Genomic DNA, 19530 nt, shown 5'->3' on the forward strand with positions numbered 1-19530 from the left:
TAATGTTTGCGCTTCCACCCTGGGGCCAAGAGCCGGTGTTTCGTCAGTGAGCTGAGGAGAGGCTGTTTCTGCAAGTGAGGACATTAACCATTTAACCGCCGAATTAAACTATCACCTCAATCACTGGGGGAATGAGTACTGAGTTTCAACAGTGACATTTATCACAGTAAATGTTCAGCAGATACACCAGTTACATTTTTAAATCCGAAAAAAGGACCATTCTTGGAAGAAAGATTGGATTGCCCTCATTTTGAGGGGTTTCACAGACAGTAATAAATAGCCACTCCCCGGGATGGAAGTTTCCGAAGAGAGAAAGTGTTTGATGACAGATTGTGGTGATAATTGCGAGGGACGGATTGTTGCGAGCAATCCCAGGGACAGATTGTGGTGATAATTCCGAGGGACGGATTGTTGCGAGCAATCCCAGGGACAGATTGTGGTGATTATTACGAGGGACGGATTGTTGTGATCAATCCCAGGGACAGATTGTGGTGATAATTCCGAGTGGCGGATTGTTGTGATCATTCCCAGGGTCAGATTGTGATGATAATTCCGAGTGGCGGATTGTTGTGATCATTCCCAGGGTCAGATTGTGATGATAATTCCGAGTGACGGATTGTTGTGATCAATCCCAGGGATAGATTGTGGAGATAATTCCATGCGGCGGATTGTTGTTATCAATCCCTGTGATAGATTGTGGTGATAATTCAGAGGGACTGATTGTTGTGATCAATCCCAGGGATATATTGCGATATTTCCCCTTTTCTCTCAAATTCACCCCTTGTTTTTTGACCAGGATTGAGGATTCATTCGGGCCGGAGACACAGCCTGAAACGGAGGAAACAATCAATCCCCAACAGTTATCTTCATGTGAACTCTCCCTCCACAGCTTGTTTCAATCTATCGCTGATTGAAGCGGAGTTTTATTCATTCTGACAAAAACCTTCAAATGAACGATTCATATAATTAAAAACATTGTTAAGTGGACAATTTGGGTCAATTCTGGGTTTTCATGGAGTCAGAGTGCATTACATGAAATTTCCATAATGATAAAAGGATTCCATATGCAATTTCATAGAATTATATAGAACGTGCAGCACAGAAACAGGTCATTCGGCAGAAATGGTCCATGCTCCACACGAACCTCCTCCCTTCATCTACCCCTATCAGCATATCCCTCTATTCCTTTCGCCTCAATGACTTTATTTAACTTCCATTCAATGCAAGTCGCCTCAACTACTCCTTGTGGCAGTGAGTTCCACATTCCAACCACTCTCTGGTTAAAGACATTCCTGCTGAATTCCATATTGGATTTATTCGTGACTATCTTATATTTATGGCCCCGAGTTCTGGTTTCATCTTCTCTCCGTCCACCGTCGCAAACCGTTAGATAATCTTAAAGACCTCTCACAGGCCACCACTCCATCTTACTTTTGCAAGGGAAAAGAGCCCCATGTTGCTCAATCATTCCTGATAGGTATAACTTCTCAGTTCTGGTGTCGTCCAAGTAGTTATTTTTTGCATCTTTCTCCAGTGCCTCTGTGTCATTTTTATAATATGGAGACCAGAACTTTTCACAATAATCCAAGTGTGGCCTAACCGGGGTTCTGTACAAATTTAACTTAACATCTCTGCTTTACAAGTTTATCCTTCGAGAACAAACTCAGTGCTTGATTTGCTGTTTTATGGCCTTATTAACCTGCATCGCTGCAGCTAGTGATTTCTATATCTGTACCGCCAGAACCCTCTGCTTCTCAACCCTATTTAGACACTTATTATCCAAGCAGCATGTGGCCCTTTTTTTATCAAACAAAATATAATACCTCACAATCATTAGATACAGAGAAGGCATTTCCTCTGATGGAGGAGTCCAGGACAAAGAGGCACAATATTAAAATTAGCGCTCGGCTGTTCAGCAGTGAAATAATGACGCACTTTGTCGCACAAAATTTACTGGAAATGTGGAATTCCTTCCTCCGATCCGTCATGGATTTTGGGTCAACTGAAATTTTGAAGACTGAAAGCGGCAGATTTTTTTTTTAGGTAAGGTTATCAAGCGGAATGTATAAAGGGCAGATGAATAGAATTCAGGTATAGAGCAGCCATGATCTAATTCAATGGGAGAACAGATTCGAGCGGCTGAATGGCCTACTCCTGTTCCTATGTTCGTATATGTGCTGGATTATGAATTCCGGCATTTCGTGAATGTTAAGGTTAACCAATGGATTCTGCACAATGGCTTCATCACTGGATGGTTTGTACTTTGCCTTTAAATGGGTGTATCGTAGTATGACAGTAAGTGCAGCAAAGGAGGAGTCCATTCTGCCCTTGATGCCTGTGCTGGCTCTTTGAAAGAGCTATCCAATTAGTCCCTTTCCCCTGCTCTTTCCCCATAGCCCTGTAAATTTTTCCCTTCAAGTTTTTATCCAATTCCCCTTTGAAAGTTATTGTTGAATCTCTCCTTTTGCCCCTCTTATTCCCTTTTCTTTCGATCTCCTCTGTTCTTTCTGTATTCAGCCTGGTTCTCAACTGTATTATGAACCTGACATTCGTTACAAGCCTCCGTTTCCTTTTTCATTTTAACCTCTATCCCTTTAGTCATCCAGGGAAGTCCAGTTTGGGTGGCTTTCCTTTCTCCTCGGTTGGATGTGTCCACACTGTACCCGCACCAAATGGGCTGTGACTGGCTGGTTTTATTTAATGCTGAGCTCCATCTGTTCTTAATTGTTCTTATTCGTTCATGGGATGTGGGCAACGCTGGCAGGGCCGGCACTTATTGCCCATCTCAAATTGCCTTTGAGAAGGTGCTGGTGAGCCGCCTTCTTGAAGCGCTGCAATCCGTGTGGTGAACTTCGCAGAATTCCAGGGGAGTAAAGATCAGATAATCGGTGCGAGAGAATCGAAGGTAAACTTTCTTAAATATAGTTTAGTAAACACACCTGCTGTTCCAACCTGTGTCCAGTAAGAATTAAACATTGAAACACTGAATCCAATCTCCGATTTTATTTCAGGGATGGTTAAAAGTTCAGTACAAGAGATTCTGTATCTCGAGATTTTAAATACTAAGTTCCTGAATTTGATGATTTTTGTACCTGCCGGGATGCTAACGTGATGTGTTCAGGATTCTGGATATCAATTCACCACCAACACCTCCCCCCTCGCCCCTGAAAACCCACTTTATCAGAATAATCTTGTTCAGTGGATAACCAGTGAGACAGGTCAGGACATCGCACTCTCTGGCGCCGTTTCGGAGTCTCCGCCCCTGCCGGGCGAGTCACAGCAGTTCTCCCGCACCCAACTGGCAGGACAAGGCAACACTTGTACAGAAGGTTGTATTGATTAATATGTGAGTTTGACAGTGCAGTCCTTCCAACTGATCTGCTTTAACCGCAGCAGTGCACAAACACAGCCTGCCGGCTCCTGGCATTTTATTACTGCATTTTTAAGTTCCCCCTCGACCGTGCTCTATATTGTACCGAGATTGCATGCCTTAATCCGGTCCTAAGGCAGATGATTATGGCCTGGATTGTTCCTGTCCGGCATTGCTTTCCTTTCATTCCAGTCGTCACTTGTTTAATGCATTATTTATGTAACAATATCAGGAGAGACTGAACAGGCTGTGGCTCTTTTCTTTATTAAGGAGAAGACTGATAGATGACCTGATAGATGTTATTTTTCATATTCGGAAGGGGTTCCTTTGGGTAAACCTAGAGAGCATGTATCACCTTGACGGCAGTGCAAAACTAGAGGCCATGAATTTCAAATACTTACTGATGAAACCAAGATGGTATTCAGGAGAGACATCTTACTCAGAGAGTGGTGAGAATCTGCAACTCGTTACCACATGGAATGGTTGAGGCGAAAAGTGCAGATGCATTTATGGGGAAGGCAGATAAATACATGAGGGGGCTAGCAATAGAAATATAAGTTGATAGGGTGCGATGCAGTAGTGTGGGAGAACGCTCGTGTGGAGCATAAATCCAGGCAAAGACCTGTTGGGCAAATTAGCTGTTCCTGAACTGTAAAATTCTATGTAATTGAATGAATATTTTCATTACACCAGCTCTTTCATCAACACAGATAGTGCCAGAATTATGAGCCCAATATTGAGCAGGGATACTGTCAGTAATAACAGGGCGATATTGAGCAGAGGTAGTGTCAGTAATATCAGCCCTATATTAAGCACAGATTCTGTCAGTAATACCAGCTATATAATCAAAACAGTCGCCGTCAGTGTAAGAACCCTATAATTCTCACAAATACTGTCGTCATTAAGCTGTATAGAATCAGCATAGATACTGTCAGTAACATCAGCTCCATAATCAGTACAAGCACTGTCAGTAATATCAGCGCTATATTGAGCACAGACACTGTCAGTAATATCAGCTCCACAAGCAACACAGATACCGTCAGTAATATCAGCGCTATATTGCGCACAGATACAGTCAGTAATATCAGCGCTATATTGCGCATAGACACATTGATTGAGAGGGAAAAATAGATTATGAGAGTGAACTTGCATGGAACATAAAAGCGGAATGTAAAAATTTAGACAAGCGGGAATATGGTATTGAGATGGAGGACAAGCCATGATCCTATTGAATGCAGAGATGGCTCGAAGGGCCGAATGGCCTCCTCCTGCTCCTCTTTACCACGACTCTGTGACTCGGTTGCCTAGATTTCCACCTTCAGCAGGTGGTATCAGATCGTCCGTCCATTACAACCCTGCCACATTTTCACTTCCATTTACCTCGATTCCATTAAAAGTAATTGACAGAATATTATGGACTGTTGGAATGCAATTTGCTAAAGTGCTCTCCCGGGGAGTGACGCTCCACCGCAAGTTCTACTGCCCGGATTGTGAGTCCGCTGAAGGCAGAATTAAACCACGGTGATGAATGGGGAAGAACAAAACCCTCCACGGCCTTTGTTTCGCGCTCTCCACAGTTTGTTTGATTCGTTTCCCTGTTCGGGTCTTAGACATTTTCACCATTTCAACATTTTTGTTCTTGAAATGTATCTCATTTACTCCGCAGGGAATTTTTTCACCTCTCAGATCCTTAATTTCCTGAACTACATTCCAGTTCAGTCAACTCATGAAATTCCCTCTAACTCCTGGTTGTCGCCTCCGATCAGCCCTTTTCCCAGTTCCACTAAAACTGTTTCACTTTCTTTTCGTTCCACTCAAGAGTGGTATCCGAACCATTACCCTGTCCTTTGTGCAGATACTGACCGATCCGCTGGGTATTTTCACCACTGCCTTTCATTGTTTCAAATGTCTACAGTTAATCCGTTCCAGCCATGACTGAATCTTAAATGATTCGGCGTGAAATTGCAGATTCGAGAAGTTTGCCCACAAATGACGTTGTCTAATTGGTCTCTCGTTATCCGATTGCCACATTCTCCCTGTTTTAACACAGACATTACTTGGTCTCTTTCAGTCCACCTGGATATTTTCATTACCAATTGTGTTCTCAAAAATTGTGAGTTTTGAAAAATTGTGGTCAGAGTCCCTCCGATCTGCTCTCTCCATTCCTTTAACAACCTCGGGTGCGTTATCTCTGAGCTCAGTGACTAATCCACCTCGGCTATTAAATTCAGAGCTAAATCCTTCTCCACAGTTGTCTCGAAATATGGCTCCACATCCTCCTCAGTCTCGCTGAAGAAGCTGTATCGACACCTTTGTATGGAATACTTTTCCTGCAGCTGGTTTGATACTGTGATACCTTGATTCATTGAAACCAACATTTTCACATCTGCCATCATTTTTAGAAACTGAAGAAAGTAATTTATATCGTCCCAAAAGTTCATCCAATCCAGCCCTGTCTGATAGATACCAGATCACTTCCCTCAAGAGTCTGACTTTCCAAACGTGTTTGGAATGATTTTTAGATTCACAGTCATAACGCACAATCTGAACTCCAATTCACTGGAATGTTGACACGTTCTCGTTTTTTTAAATTTTTAGATATCAAGTTTCATCTTCTGTCACTTCTTCAAATACCTCCTTCCTTTTTTCTTGGTGATCTCTTTTCACTATTTCATAAATCATCTGATCCTGCTCCAACAGTTTTATTATTTCCACTCTCTAGTCTCAGATCCGGATATTTCACACGCTCCAGTCTAATCAGGTGAAACCCTCCCACTGCTCCATATACCCAGTCTGTCAAACCGTTTTTGCTGGTTGGTTCAGATCGTAACCGTCCCTTCCCTTCTTCCTGAAATCACCCTAGTGTCCCAAGAACATGAACCCTTCACTCCTGCTCCAGCCCCGCTGCCACACATTCACCAGACTCATGTTGTCCTCAGTCAGGGCCCAGTGCAAAACAATTCGGAGATCACCACACTGTGGCCTTGTTTATCAGTACAGAACTCAAATTTTAATATTCCTTTTAAAAACGTAATTATAACCGTGTTATTGATTCCGACCATGACTATTTTCCGCTCTCCTTTCCTTTCCAGAGATGGTCACACCTGTTCCAGGAAGTTCTTCCCTCTGGCACCAGGGCGGCAACGTATCATTTGGACCTGCTCACGGCTGCAGAAGAGTCTGTTTATTCCCCTGACTATAGATTCTCGCACCACTCTCGCTCTCCTATTCCTGTGCCCCACCTGCCATTCACCTCTCTCCCACTCGGGCTGCCTCCCACTGCTCCCTGGTTTCAAGCTGTTACTCAGAAAGACCAATCTGCGTGACTGTTTCTATCCGCCTTACAGTCCATAACATCAGGTGTCTATTGGACAGTTCCAGTAATGAGATTCCTCCAACTGTGACTGCACTGGCCCGGTGGATGGTCACTCACTTTCGTTTATCTGCACTCCATATGCTCGGTTTATTCTTCCTGTTTGAGCAATAGGATCTTGTTCATGATCTGGACCGTTTATCAGGACACAATTGATATTTTAAAGATTGTTCTGAACCTACCGGTGTCTACTCTCATTCTTGTTGAAGATGTTCGATCTTCTCCCCTGTTTGGACCTTCACCCATGGTGGTGACAGGCGTTCCAAGATTGTGATGCTCTGTAATAAATATATTAATAGGAGGGTTAGACTGAAATATTAAAATGAGAAGGAGCAACGTCGCCTTGTTAAAAGTGAAATCAAGTCCCTCCTTCCCCATTAGTACAACAGCTGTTAGCTCTCGGATCGAGCATTTTCCGACTGTTCCGATCAACTCTCCACATCAGGTGCGGCGCAGACAGCTGCCCAGTGAAACCCAATGAGTCCCGCTGATCTCCACAACCCAGTTCTCGACGGCCGAGATTCTGCACTGGGAGCACCAATTAGTAAGATGTACTTACGGTGCAGGCCAGCACCAGACTTATTCCTGAGGTAGTGAATATTCTGGAGGGCAATATGGAGCGAGGTGATGAATTAAATGATTCTTCACTCAGTTTTACCAAGTCTGGCGCTATTGTATTATTTTATTCACAGATTTGTTTTTTAAATATTTTTGATTTGTGGAGTTTTGATATTAATTTCTGTTATTTTATGAACCTGATGTCTATCTACACATCCAAATGGTGCTTGGTATGATTTCTCTTCTCTCGATGGGTAGTGACATTGTCCGTATGTTCATGGAGATGTGTTTTGGTTGGTGCTTCCATTTGGATATATTTACCATATCTCTCATGGTATCAGGACCTGATTAATGTAGGAGGTGAGGAATTTTACACCGTTCTACGAATATTAACACCAATGTATAATGTTATGAATTGTGTAACTTTAAACAGGTGCTGCACATTGATTGTTGGACTGTTTGTAGGGGTCTTACAATCTCAGAAAAAAACACAAATATATAAGTTGTAGATTCGACGGCAATTTTACAATCATAATTGTCCCCTTGTGCGTGTGCCTCCCTCTGTGTGCGCACAGGCAAGAGCAACTCATCAAACTATCAATCACTGTATTATCCTTTCCACACTGTGGAAATGTAAAAGCGATTAATCTCAGTCAGTAATTTCTTCAAACGAGTTGAAGTTATTCGCTGACACTAGTGTGATAACAAGATTAAATTGTGCAGTTACTCTTTTTGCCAAATTAGTGATGGACTTTCCTAACTTTTGGTAATTTCAATAGTTACTTTTTATATAAGGTTTAATGATGGACCATCCGACCTGTTGGTAATTTCAGTCGATGCTTTTTATTTCGAGATTAGTGATGGTCACTCCTCGCTGTTTGTTATATGAGCAGTTACTTTTTAAACAAAGAATAGTGATGGACCCTCCTCCTTGTTGGTATTTTGAGGAGTTACTTTTTATATTAATATAAGTGATGCACCCAAAACCTGGTGATAATTTCAGTGGTTACTTTTTATATAAAGATTAGTGATGGATAATTCTGCCTGTTGGTAATTTCAATACTTAATTTTTATTTAAAGATTAGTGATGGAGTCTCCTTCCTATTGGTAATTCCAGTTGTTTCTTTCATTCAAAAATTAGTGATGGACACTCCTACCTGTTGGTATTCTTCGTGGTTACTTTTTATATAAAGTTTATCTTTGGACCCTCGTCAATGTTGGTAATTTCAGTCCTTACTTTTCATATAATGATTAGTGATGGACCTTCATAATTGTTGGTAATTTCGGTGTTTACTTTCTTTTAAAAGATCAATGATGGACCCTCTACCTGTTGGCAAATGCAGTAGTTATTTTTATATCAAAATTAGTGTTGCCAATTTCAGTAATTACTTTTTATATAAAGATTAATGATGGGCCATCCTCCCTGTTGGAAATGAAAGTGGTTACTGTTTAGTCAAAGATTTGTGATGGACCATTCTCCCTGTTGGTAATTTCAGCATTTGCTTTTTCTATAAAGACGAGTGATGGACCCTCCGCCATGTTGTTAATTTCAGTCGTTACTTTTTATATAAAGATTAGTGATCGACCCTCCTACCTGTTGGTAAATTGAGTTGTTACTTTTTATGTATAGACCAGTGATGGACCCTCATACCTGTTGGTAATTTCAGTAGTTACTTTTTATATAAAGATTAGTGATGGGGCGACCGACTGCTGGTAAATTGAGTTGTTACTTTTTATATAAAGTTTTGTGATCGGACCCTCCTAACTGTTGATATTAAAAGCAACATCTCAACTTCCCAAGATGAACGATCAGGAAACACCGAACTGTGTGAAAGATGGTTTCAGCCCTGAACAGATTTCCCTTTAAAACATTCCTGAAGTGTGTTTCTGTCTGAAGGGAGCAGCGCCTCTTTCTTCAGTTGAGCCAGTTTAACAAATAACATCCTCAATAACATATTTTAGAAAAAAACAGAAGTCCCTGCTCCATTCTCCCATCTAATTTGCATTAAATGAATGAATGAGAAATTAATCAGGAACAAGTTTTATCTCCTCCTTTGCTCCTATCCTGTGATTGGTTCACGTTCAGTCCGGCCTCGGGTCACCATAGGCTGATTTTCCAGGTGCCCGGCAGAGAGCAATAATCGGCCATTGCGAATGTGTTAACCCTTTCCTGAGCTGAACTGTGTGTTCCATCAGTCTTTGATCAGTTCAATAAATTGCACCGGGCACAAAACAGTTCAGTGAGTAAAGAGAGCCACTGTTACAGTTAAAAATAAATGCATATGGAGTGAGAACGGACAGTTTCCCACCCCTGTTAACTAAATATCAAATTTTAACATGTGGAGCAGGCAGCGCTGGAGTCGGATGGTGTAAATCTCCAGAGTTCGTGTTCCTGCTTTCTGTCCTGTAACCGCTTTAAAATGTGTCTGTGGGGAGATTGGTGGGGTATGAATGGATGAACCCTGCAATTACCGGTGTAAAATAGCCGGCCTTCAGTCAGTGTCTGCGCGAACAATGAGTGAATTGTTCCATCCGCGAGGAATCGAGAGTTCCGTACGCCAGGGGAACATATCTGATCGCGGGAAATCGGCTTTAGAAAAGAGGAAGGGGCATAAAAAATTAATTAAAAAACAAATTGTCACAAGATCAACCTTACCTTGATACCGCAAGGATTTTCCTTCCATCAATGTCCGTGTCGATTTTGCAAATCATATCCTTGTCATTTCATTGTAATCAATCGAGCACACGTTCTTTGCATCATTTCTTCAGTTCACAACTTGGGAGTTTGATCTGATCCTTGTTATGTGAGATTCAGGGCTCCGCCCTCCGTGAAAGCAGCTGCCAGACATCAGGATGTGTTTCAACACAAACATTCCACATTTCTTTCAGAACAGGGAGCGGCCTTTTTGGTTGAATCAATTCGAACCGGGTTGACAATTCGCTGCAAAGTCAATTGTGAACAAAGTCAGCTATAAATTTTACTTTTTCTCTTCTTGTTCCAGGGAAATTCAGTAAAACAGATACTTTCTCAGAAATAAATTGTTATATTTGTATCAGTGACATTGTTTGCTGAAGACCCATCGATTTTCTAATGTTTGCGCTTCCACCCTGGGGCCAAGAGCCAGTGTTTCGTCAGTGAGCTGAGGAGAGGCTGTTTCTGCAAGTGAGGACATTAACCATTTAACCGCCGAATTAAACTATCACCTCAATCACTGGGGGAATGAGTACTGAGTTTCAACAGTGACATTTATCACAGTAAATGTTCAGCAGATACACCAGTTACATTTTTAAATCCGAAAAAAGGACCATTCTTGGAAGAAAGATTGGATTGCCCTCATTTTGAGGGTTTTCACAGACAGTAATAAATAGCCACTCCCCGGGATGGAAGTTTCCGAAGAGAGAGTGTGTTTGATGACAGATTGTGGTGATAATTCCGAGGGACGGATTGTTGCGAGCAATCCCAGGGACAGATTGTGGTGATAATTGCGAGGGGCGGATTGTTGTGATGAATCCCAGGGACAGATTGTGATGATAATTCCGAGGGACGGATTGTTGTGATCAATCCCAGGGACAGATTGTGGTGATAATTCCGAGGGACGGATTGTTGTGATCATTCCCAGGGTCAGATTGTGATGATAATTCCGAGGGGCGGATTGTTGTGATCAATCCCAGGGAGAGATTGTGGTGATAATTCCATGCGGCGGATTGTTGTTATCAATCCCTGTGATAGATTGTGGTGATAATTCAGAGGGACTGATTGTTGTGATCAATCCCAGGGATATATTGCGATATTTCCCCTTTTGTCTCAAATTCACCCCTTGTTTTTTGACCAGGATTGAGGATTCATTCGGGCCGGAGACACAGCCTGAAGCGGAGGAAACAATCAATCCCCAACATTTATCTTCATGTGAACTCTCCCTCCACAGCTTGTTTCAATCTATCGCTGATTGAAGCGGAGTTTTATTCATTCTGACAAAAACCTTCAAATGAACGATTCATATAATTAAATACATTGTTAAATGGACAATTTGGGTCAATTCTGGGTTTTCATGGAGTCAGAGTGCATTAAATGAAATTTCCATAATGATAAAAGGATTCCATATGCAATTTCATAGAATTATATAGAACGTGCAGCACAGAAACAGGTCATTCGGCAGAAATGGTCCATGCTCCACACGAACCTCCTCCCTTCATCTACCCCTATCAGCATATCCCTCTATTCCTTTCGCCTCAATGACTTTATTTAACTTCCATTCAATGCAAGTCGCCTCAACTACTCCTTGTGGCAGTGAGTTCCACATTCCAACCACTCTCTGGTTAAAGACATTCCTGCTGAATTCCATATTGGATTTATTCGTGACTATCTTATATTTATGGCCCCGAGTTCTGGTTTCATCTTCTCTCCGTCCACCGTCGCAAACCGTTAGATAATCTTAAAGACCTCTCACAGGCCACCACTCCATCTTACTTTTGCAAGGGAAAAGAGCCCCATGTTGCTCAATCATTCCTGATAGGTATAACTTCTCAGTTCTGGTGTCGTCCAAGTAGTTATTTTTTGCACTTTCTCCAGTGCCTCTGTGTCATTTTTATAATATGGAGACCAGAACTTTTCACAATAATCCAAGTGTGGCCTAACCGGGGTTCTGTACAAATTTAACTTAACTTCTCTGCTTTACAAGTTTATCCTTCGAGAACAAACTCAGTGCTTGATTTGCTGTTTTATGGCCTTATTAACCTGCATCGCTGCAGCTAATGATTTCTATATCTGTACCGCCAGAACCCTCTGCTTCTCAACCCTATTTAGACACTTATTATCCAAGCAGCATGTGGCCCTTTTTTTATCAAACAAAATATAATACCTCACACTCATTAGATACAGAGAAGGCATTTCCTCTGATGGAGGAGTCCAGGACAAAGAGGCACAATATTAAAATTAGCGCTCGGCTGTTCAGCAGTGAAATAATGACGCACTTTGTCGCACAAAGTTTACTGGAAATGTGGAATTCCTTCCTCCGATCCGTCATGGATTTTGGGTCAACTGAAATTTTGAAGACTGAAAGCGGCAGATTTTTTTTTTAGGTAAGGTTATCAAGCGGAATGTATAAAGGGCAGATGAATAGAATTCAGGTATAGAGCAGCCATGATCTAATTCAATGGGAGAACAGATTCGAGGGGCTGAATGGCCTACTCCTGTTCCTATGTTCGTATATGTGCTGGATTATGAATTCCGGCATTTCGTGAATGTTAAGGTTAACCAATGGATTCTGCACAATGGCTTCATCACTGGATGGTTTGTACTTTGCCTTTAAATGGGTGTATCGTAGTATGACAGTAAGTGCAGCAAAGGAGGAGTCCATTCTGCCCTTGATGCCTGTGCTGGCTCTTTGAAAGAGCTATCCAATTAGTCCCTTTCCCCTGCTCTTTCCCCATAGCCCTGTAAATTTTTCCCTTCAAGTTTTTATCCAATTCCCCTTTGAAAGTTATTGTTGAATCTCTCCTTTTGCCCCTCTTATTCCCTTTTCTTTCGATCTCCTCTGTTCTTTCTGTATTCAGCCTGGTTCTCAACTGTATTATGAACCTGACATTCGTTACAAGCCTCCGTTTCCTTTTTCATTTTAACCTCTATCCCTTTAGTCATCCAGGGAAGTCCAGTTTGGGTGGCTTTCCTTTCTCCTCGGTTGGATGTGTCCACACTGTACCCGCACCAAATGGGCTGTGACTGGCTGGTTTTATTTAATGCTGAGCTCCATCTGTTCTTAATTGTTCTTATTCGTTCATGGGATGTGGGCAACGCTGGCAGGGCCGGCACTTATTGCCCATCTCAAATTGCCTTTGAGAAGGTGCTGGTGAGCCGCCTTCTTGAAGCGCTGCAGTCCGTGTGGTGAACTTCGCAGAATTCCAGGGGAGTAAAGATCAGATAATCGGTGCGAGAGAATCGAAGGTAAACTTTCTTAAATATAGTTTAGTAAACACACCTGCTGTTCCAACCTGTGTCCAGTAAGAATTAAACATTGAAACACTGAATCCAATCTCCGATTTTATTTCAGGGATGGTTAAAAGTTCAGTACAAGAGATTCTGTGTCTCGAGATTTTAAATACTAAGTTCCTGAATTTGATGATTTTTGTACCTGCCGGGATGCTAACGTGATGTGTTCAGGATTCTGTATATCAATTCACCACCAACACCTCCCCCCTCGCCCCTGAAAACCCACTTTATCAGAATAATCTTGTTCAGTGGATAACCAGTGAGACAGGTCAGGACATCGCACTCTCTGGCGCCGTTTCGGAGTCTCCGCCCCTGCCGGGCGAGTCACAGCAGTTCTCCCGCACCCAACTGGCAGGACAAGGCAACACTTGTACAGAAGGTTGTATTGATTAATATGTGAGTTTGACAGTGCAGTCCTTCCAACTGATCTGCTTTAACCGCAGCAGTGCACAAACACAGCCTGCCGGCTCCTGGCATTTTATTACTGCATTTTTAAGTTCCCCCTCGACCGTGCTCTATATTGTACCGAGATTGCATGCCTTAATCCGGTCCTAAGGCAGATGATTATGGCCTGGATTGTTCCTGTCCGGCATTGCTTTCCTTTCATTCCAGTCGTCACTTGTTTAATGCATTATTTATGTAACAATATCAGGAGAGACTGAACAGGCTGTGGCTCTTTTCTTTATTAAGGAGAAGACTGATAGATGACCTGATAGATGTTATTTTTCATATTCGGAAGGGGTTCCTTTGGGTAAACCTAGAGAGCATGTATCACCTTGACGGCAGTGCAAAACTAGAGGCCATGAATTTCAAATACTTACTGATGAAACCAAGATGGTATTCAGGAGAGACATCTTACTCAGAGAGTGGTGAGAATCTGCAACTCGTTACCACATGGAATGGTTGAGGCGAAAAGTGCAGATGCATTTATGGGGAAGGCAGATAAATACATGAGGGGGCTAGCAATAGAAATATAAGTTGATAGGGTGCGATGCAGTAGTGTGGGAGAACGCTTGTGTGGAGCATAAATCCAGGCAAAGACCTGTTGGGCAAATTAGCTGTTCCTGAACTGTAAAATTCTATGTAATTGAATGAATATTTTCATTACACCAGCTCTTTCATCAACACAGATAGTGCCAGAATTATGAGCCCAATATTGAGCAGGGATACTGTCAGTAATAACAGGGCGATATTGAGCAGAGGTAGTGTCAGTAATATCAGCCCTATATTAAGCACATATTCTGTCAGTAATACCAGCTATATAATCAAAACAGTCGCCGTCAGTGTAAGAACCCGATAATTCTCACAAATACTGTCGTCATTAAGCTGTATAGAATCAGCATAGATACTGTCGATAATATCAGCTCCATAATCAGTATAGATACTGTCAGTAACATCAGCTCCATAATCAGTACAAGCACTGTCAGTAATATCAGCGCTATATTGAGCACAGACACTGTCAGTAATATCAGCTCCACAAGCAACACAGATACCGTCAGTAATATCAGCGCTATATTGCGCACAGATACAGTCAGTAATATCAGCGCTATATTGCGCATAGACACATTGATTGAGAGGGAAAAATAGATTATGAGAGTGAACTTGCATGGAACATAAAAGCGGAATGTAAAAATTTAGACAAGCGGGAATATGGTATTGAGATGGAGGACAAGCCATGATCCTATTGAATGCAGAGATGGCTCGAAGGGCCGAATGGCCTCCTCCTGCTCCTCTTCACCACGACTCTGTGACTCGGTTGCCGAGATTTCCACCTTCAGCAGGTGGTGTCAGATCGTCCGTCCATTACAACCCTGCCACATTTTCACTTCCATTTACCTCGATTCCATTAAAAGTAATTGACAGAATATTATGGACTGATGGAATGCAATTTGCTAAAGTGCTCTCCCGGGGAGTGACGCTCCACCGCAAGTTCTACTGCCCGGATTGTGAGTCCGCTGAAGGCAAAATGAAACCTCGGTGATGAATGGGGAGGAACAAAACCCTCCACGGCCTTTGTTTCGCGCTCTCCACAGTTTGTTTGATTAGTTTCCCTGTTCGGGTCTTAGACATTTTCACCATTTCAACATTTTTGTTCTTGAAATGTCTCTCATTTACTCCGCAGGGAATTTTTTCAACTCTCAGATCCTTAATTTCCTGAACTACATTCCAGTTCAGTCAACTCATGAAATTCCCTCTAACTCCTGGTTGTCGCCTCCGATCAGCCCTTTTCTCAGTTCCAATCAAGAGTGGTATCCGAACCATTACCCTGTCCTTTGTGCAGATACTGACCGATCCGCTGGGTATTTTCACCACTGCCTTTCATTGTTTCAAATGTCTACAGTTAATCCGTTCCAGCCATGACTGAATCTTAAATGATTCGGCGTGAAATTGCAGATTCGAGAAGTTTGCCCACAAATGACGTTGTCTAATTGGTCTCTCGTTATCCGATTGCCACATTCTCCCTGTTTTAACACAGACATTACTTGGTCTCTTTCAGTCCACCTGGATATTTTCATTACCAATTGTGTTCTCAAAAATTGTGAGTTTTGAAAAATTGTGGTCAGAGTCCCTCCGATCTGCTCTCTCCATTCCTTTAACAACCTCGGGTGCGTTATCTCTGAGCTCAGTGACTAATCCACCTCGGCTATTAAATTCAGAGCCAAATCCTTCTCTACAGTTGTCTCGAAATATGGCTCCAAATCCTCCTCAGTCTCGCTGAAGATGCTGTATCGACACCTTTGTATGGAATATTTTCCTGCAGCTGGTTTGATCCTGTGATACCTTGATTCATTGAAACCAACATTTTCACATCTGCCATCATTTTTAGAAACTGAAGAAAATAATTTATATCGTCCCAAAAGTTCATCCAATCCAGCCCTGTCTGATAGATACCAGATCACATCCCTCAAGAGTCTGACTTTCCAAACGTGTTTGGAATGATTTTGAGATTCACAGGCATAACGCACAATCTGAACTCCAATTCACTGGAATGTTGACACGTTCTCGTTTTGTTAAATTTTTAGATATCAAGTTACATCTTCTGTCACTTCTTCAAATACCTCCTTCCTTTTTTCTTGGTGATCTCTTTTCACTATTTCATAAATCATCTGATCCTGCTCCAACAGTTTTATTATTTCCACTCTCTAGTCTCAGATCCGGATATTTCACACGCTCCAGTCTCATCAGGTGAAACCCTCCCACTGCTCCATATACCCAGTCTGTCAAACCGTTTTTGCTGGTTGGTTCAGATCGTACCCGTCCATTCCCTTCTTCCTGAACTCATCCTAGTGTCCCAAGAACATGAACCCTTCACTCCTGCTCCAGCCCCGCTGCCACAAATTCACCAGACTCATGTTGTCCTCAGTAAGGGCCCAGTGCAATACAATTCGGAGATCACCACCCTGTGGCCTTGTTTATCAGTACAGAACTCAAATTTTAATATTCCTTTTAAAAACGTAATTATAACCGTGTTATTGATTCCGACCATGACTATTTTCCGCTCTCCTTTCCTTTCCAGAGATGGTCACACCTGTTCCAGGAAGTTCTTCCCTCTGGCACCAGGGCGGCAACGTATCATTTGGACCTGCTCACGGCTGCAGAAGAGTCTGTTTATTCCCCTGACTATAGAATCTCGCACCAATCTCGCTCTCCTATTCCTGTGCCCCACCTGCCACTCACCTCTCTCCCACTCGGGCTGCCTCCCACTGCTCCCTGGTTTCAAGCTGTTACTCAGAAAGACCAATCTGCGTGACTGTTTCTATCCGCCTTACAGTCCATAACATCAGGTGTCTATTGGACAGTTCCAGTAATGAGATTCCTCCAACTGTGACTGCACTGGCCCGGTGGATGGTCACTCACTTTCGTTTATCTGCACTCTATATGCTCGGTTTATTCTTCCTGTTTGAGCAATAGGATCTTGTTCATGATCTGGACCGTTTATCAGGACACAATTGATATTTTAAAGATTGTTCTGAACCTACCGGTGTCTACTCTCATTCTTGTTGAAGATGTTCGATCTTCTCCCCTGTTTGGACCTTCACCCATGGTGGTGACAGGCGTTCCAAGATTGTGATGCTCTGTAATAAATATATTAATAGGAGGGTTAGACTGAAATATTAAAATGAGAAGGAGCAACGTCGCCTTGTTAAAAGTGAAATCAAGTCCCTCCTTCCCCATTAGTACAACAGCTGTTAGCTCTCGGATCGAGCATTTTCCGACTGTTCCGATCAACTCTCCACATCAGGTGCGGCGCAGACAGCTGCCCAGTGAAACCCAATGAGTCCCGCTGATCTCCACAACCCAGTTCTCGACGGCCGAGATTCTGCACTGGGAGCACCAATTAGTAAGATTTACTTACGGTGCAGGCCAGCACCAGACTTATTCCTGAGGTAGTGAATATTCTGGAGGGCAATATGGAGCGAGGTGATGAATTAAATGATCCTTCACTCAGTTTTACCAAGTCTGGCGCTATTGTATTATTTTATTCACAGATTTGTTTTTTAAATATTTTTGATTTGTGGAGTTTTGATATTAATTTCTGTTATTTTATGAACCTGATGTCGATCTACACATCCAAATGGTGCTTGGTATGATTTCTCTTCTCTCGATGGGTAGTGACATTGTCCGTATGTTCATGGAGATGTGTTTTGGTTGGTGCTTCCATTTGGATATATTTACCATATCTCTCATGGTATCAGGACCTGATTAATGTAGGAGGTGAGGCATTTTACACCGTTCTACGAATATTAACACCAATGTATAATGTTATGAATTGTGTAACTTTAAACAGGTGCTGCACATTGATTGTTGGACTGTTTGTAGGGGTCTTACAATCTCAGAAAAAAACACAAATATATAAGTTGTAGATTCGACGGCAATTTTACAATCATAATTGTCCCCTTGTGCGTGTGCCTCCCTCTGTGTGCGCACAGGCAAGAGCAACTCATCAAACTATCAATCACTGTATTATCCTTTCCACACTGTGGAAATGTAAAAGCGATTAATCTCAGTCAGTAATTTCTTCAAACGAGTTGAAGTTATTCGCTGACACTAGTGTGATAACAAGATTAAATTGTGCAGTTACTCTTTTTGCCAAATTAGTGATGGACTTTCCTAACTTTTGGTAATTTCAATAGTTACTTTTTATATAAGGTTTAATGATGGACCATCCGACCTGTTGGTAATTTCAGTCGATGCTTTTTATTTCGAGATTAGTGATGGTCACTCCTAGCTGTTTGTTATATGAGCAGTTACTTTTTAAACAAAGAATAGTGATGGACCCTCCTCCTTGTTGGTATTTTGAGGAGTTACTTTTTATATTAATATAAGTGATGCACCCAAAACCTGGTGATAATTTCAGTGGTTACTTTTTATATAAAGATTAGTGATGGATAATTCTGCCTGTTGGTAATTTCAATACTTAATTTTTATTTAAAGATTAGTGATGGACGCTCCAACCTGTTGGTAAATGGAATTGTTACTTTTTATAAAAAGTTTAGTGTGGACTCTTCTGCCTGTTGGTAATTTCAGTAGTTACTTTTTTGGATAAAGATTAGTGATGGATGCTCTGACCTGTTGGTAATTTCAGCAGGGAATTTTTATATAAAGATTAGTGATGGAGTCTCCTTCCTATTGGTAATTCCAGTTGTTTCTTTCATTCAAAAATTAGTGATGGACACTCCTACCTGTTGGTATTCTTCGTGGTTACTTTTTATATAAAGTTTATCTTTGGACCCTCGTCAATGTTGGTAATTTCAGTCCTTACTTTTCATATAATGATTAGTGATGGACCTTCATAATTGTTGGTAATTTCGGTGTTTACTTTCTTTTAAAAGATCAATGATGGACCCTCTACCTGTTGGCAAATGCAGTAGTTATTTTTATATCAAAATTAGTGTTGCCAATTTCAGTAATTACTTTTTATATAAAGATTAATGATGGGCCATCCTCCCTGTTGGAAATGAAAGTGGTTACTGTTTAGTCAAAGATTAGTGATGGACCATTCTCCCTGTTGGTAATTTCAGCATTTGCTTTTTCTATAAAGACGAGTGATGGACCCTCCTCCATGTTGTTAATTTCAGTCGTTACTTTTTATATAAAGATTAGTGATCGACCCTCCTACCTGTTGGTAAATTGAGTTGTTACTTTTTATGTATAGACTAGTGATGGACCCTCATACCTGTTGGTAATTTCAGTAGTTACTTTTTATATAAAGATTAGTGATGGGGCGACCGACTGCTGGTA

At 41.8% G+C, this 19530-nt stretch overlaps 1 long non-coding RNA gene across 2 annotated transcripts in view; it reads right to left on the reverse strand.

Moving 5' to 3' along the window:
• LOC137313861 (uncharacterized) overlaps positions 1 to 19530 on the reverse strand; it is a 77271-nt gene that overhangs the window by 56471 nt on the left and 1270 nt on the right. For both annotated transcript variants that reach the window (XR_010961103.1, XR_010961102.1), the window contains exons 2-4: positions 17268 to 17363; positions 9958 to 10242; positions 6926 to 7021 (exon numbers count right to left, since the gene is read on the reverse strand). This is a non-coding gene — a long non-coding RNA (uncharacterized lncRNA). The remainder of the gene's footprint in view (positions 1 to 6925; positions 7022 to 9957; positions 10243 to 17267; positions 17364 to 19530) is intronic.

Source organism: Heptranchias perlo, unplaced genomic scaffold (genome assembly GCF_035084215.1).
Source record: "Heptranchias perlo isolate sHepPer1 unplaced genomic scaffold, sHepPer1.hap1 HAP1_SCAFFOLD_49, whole genome shotgun sequence".
Lineage (NCBI taxonomy): Eukaryota > Metazoa > Chordata > Chondrichthyes > Hexanchiformes > Hexanchidae > Heptranchias > Heptranchias perlo.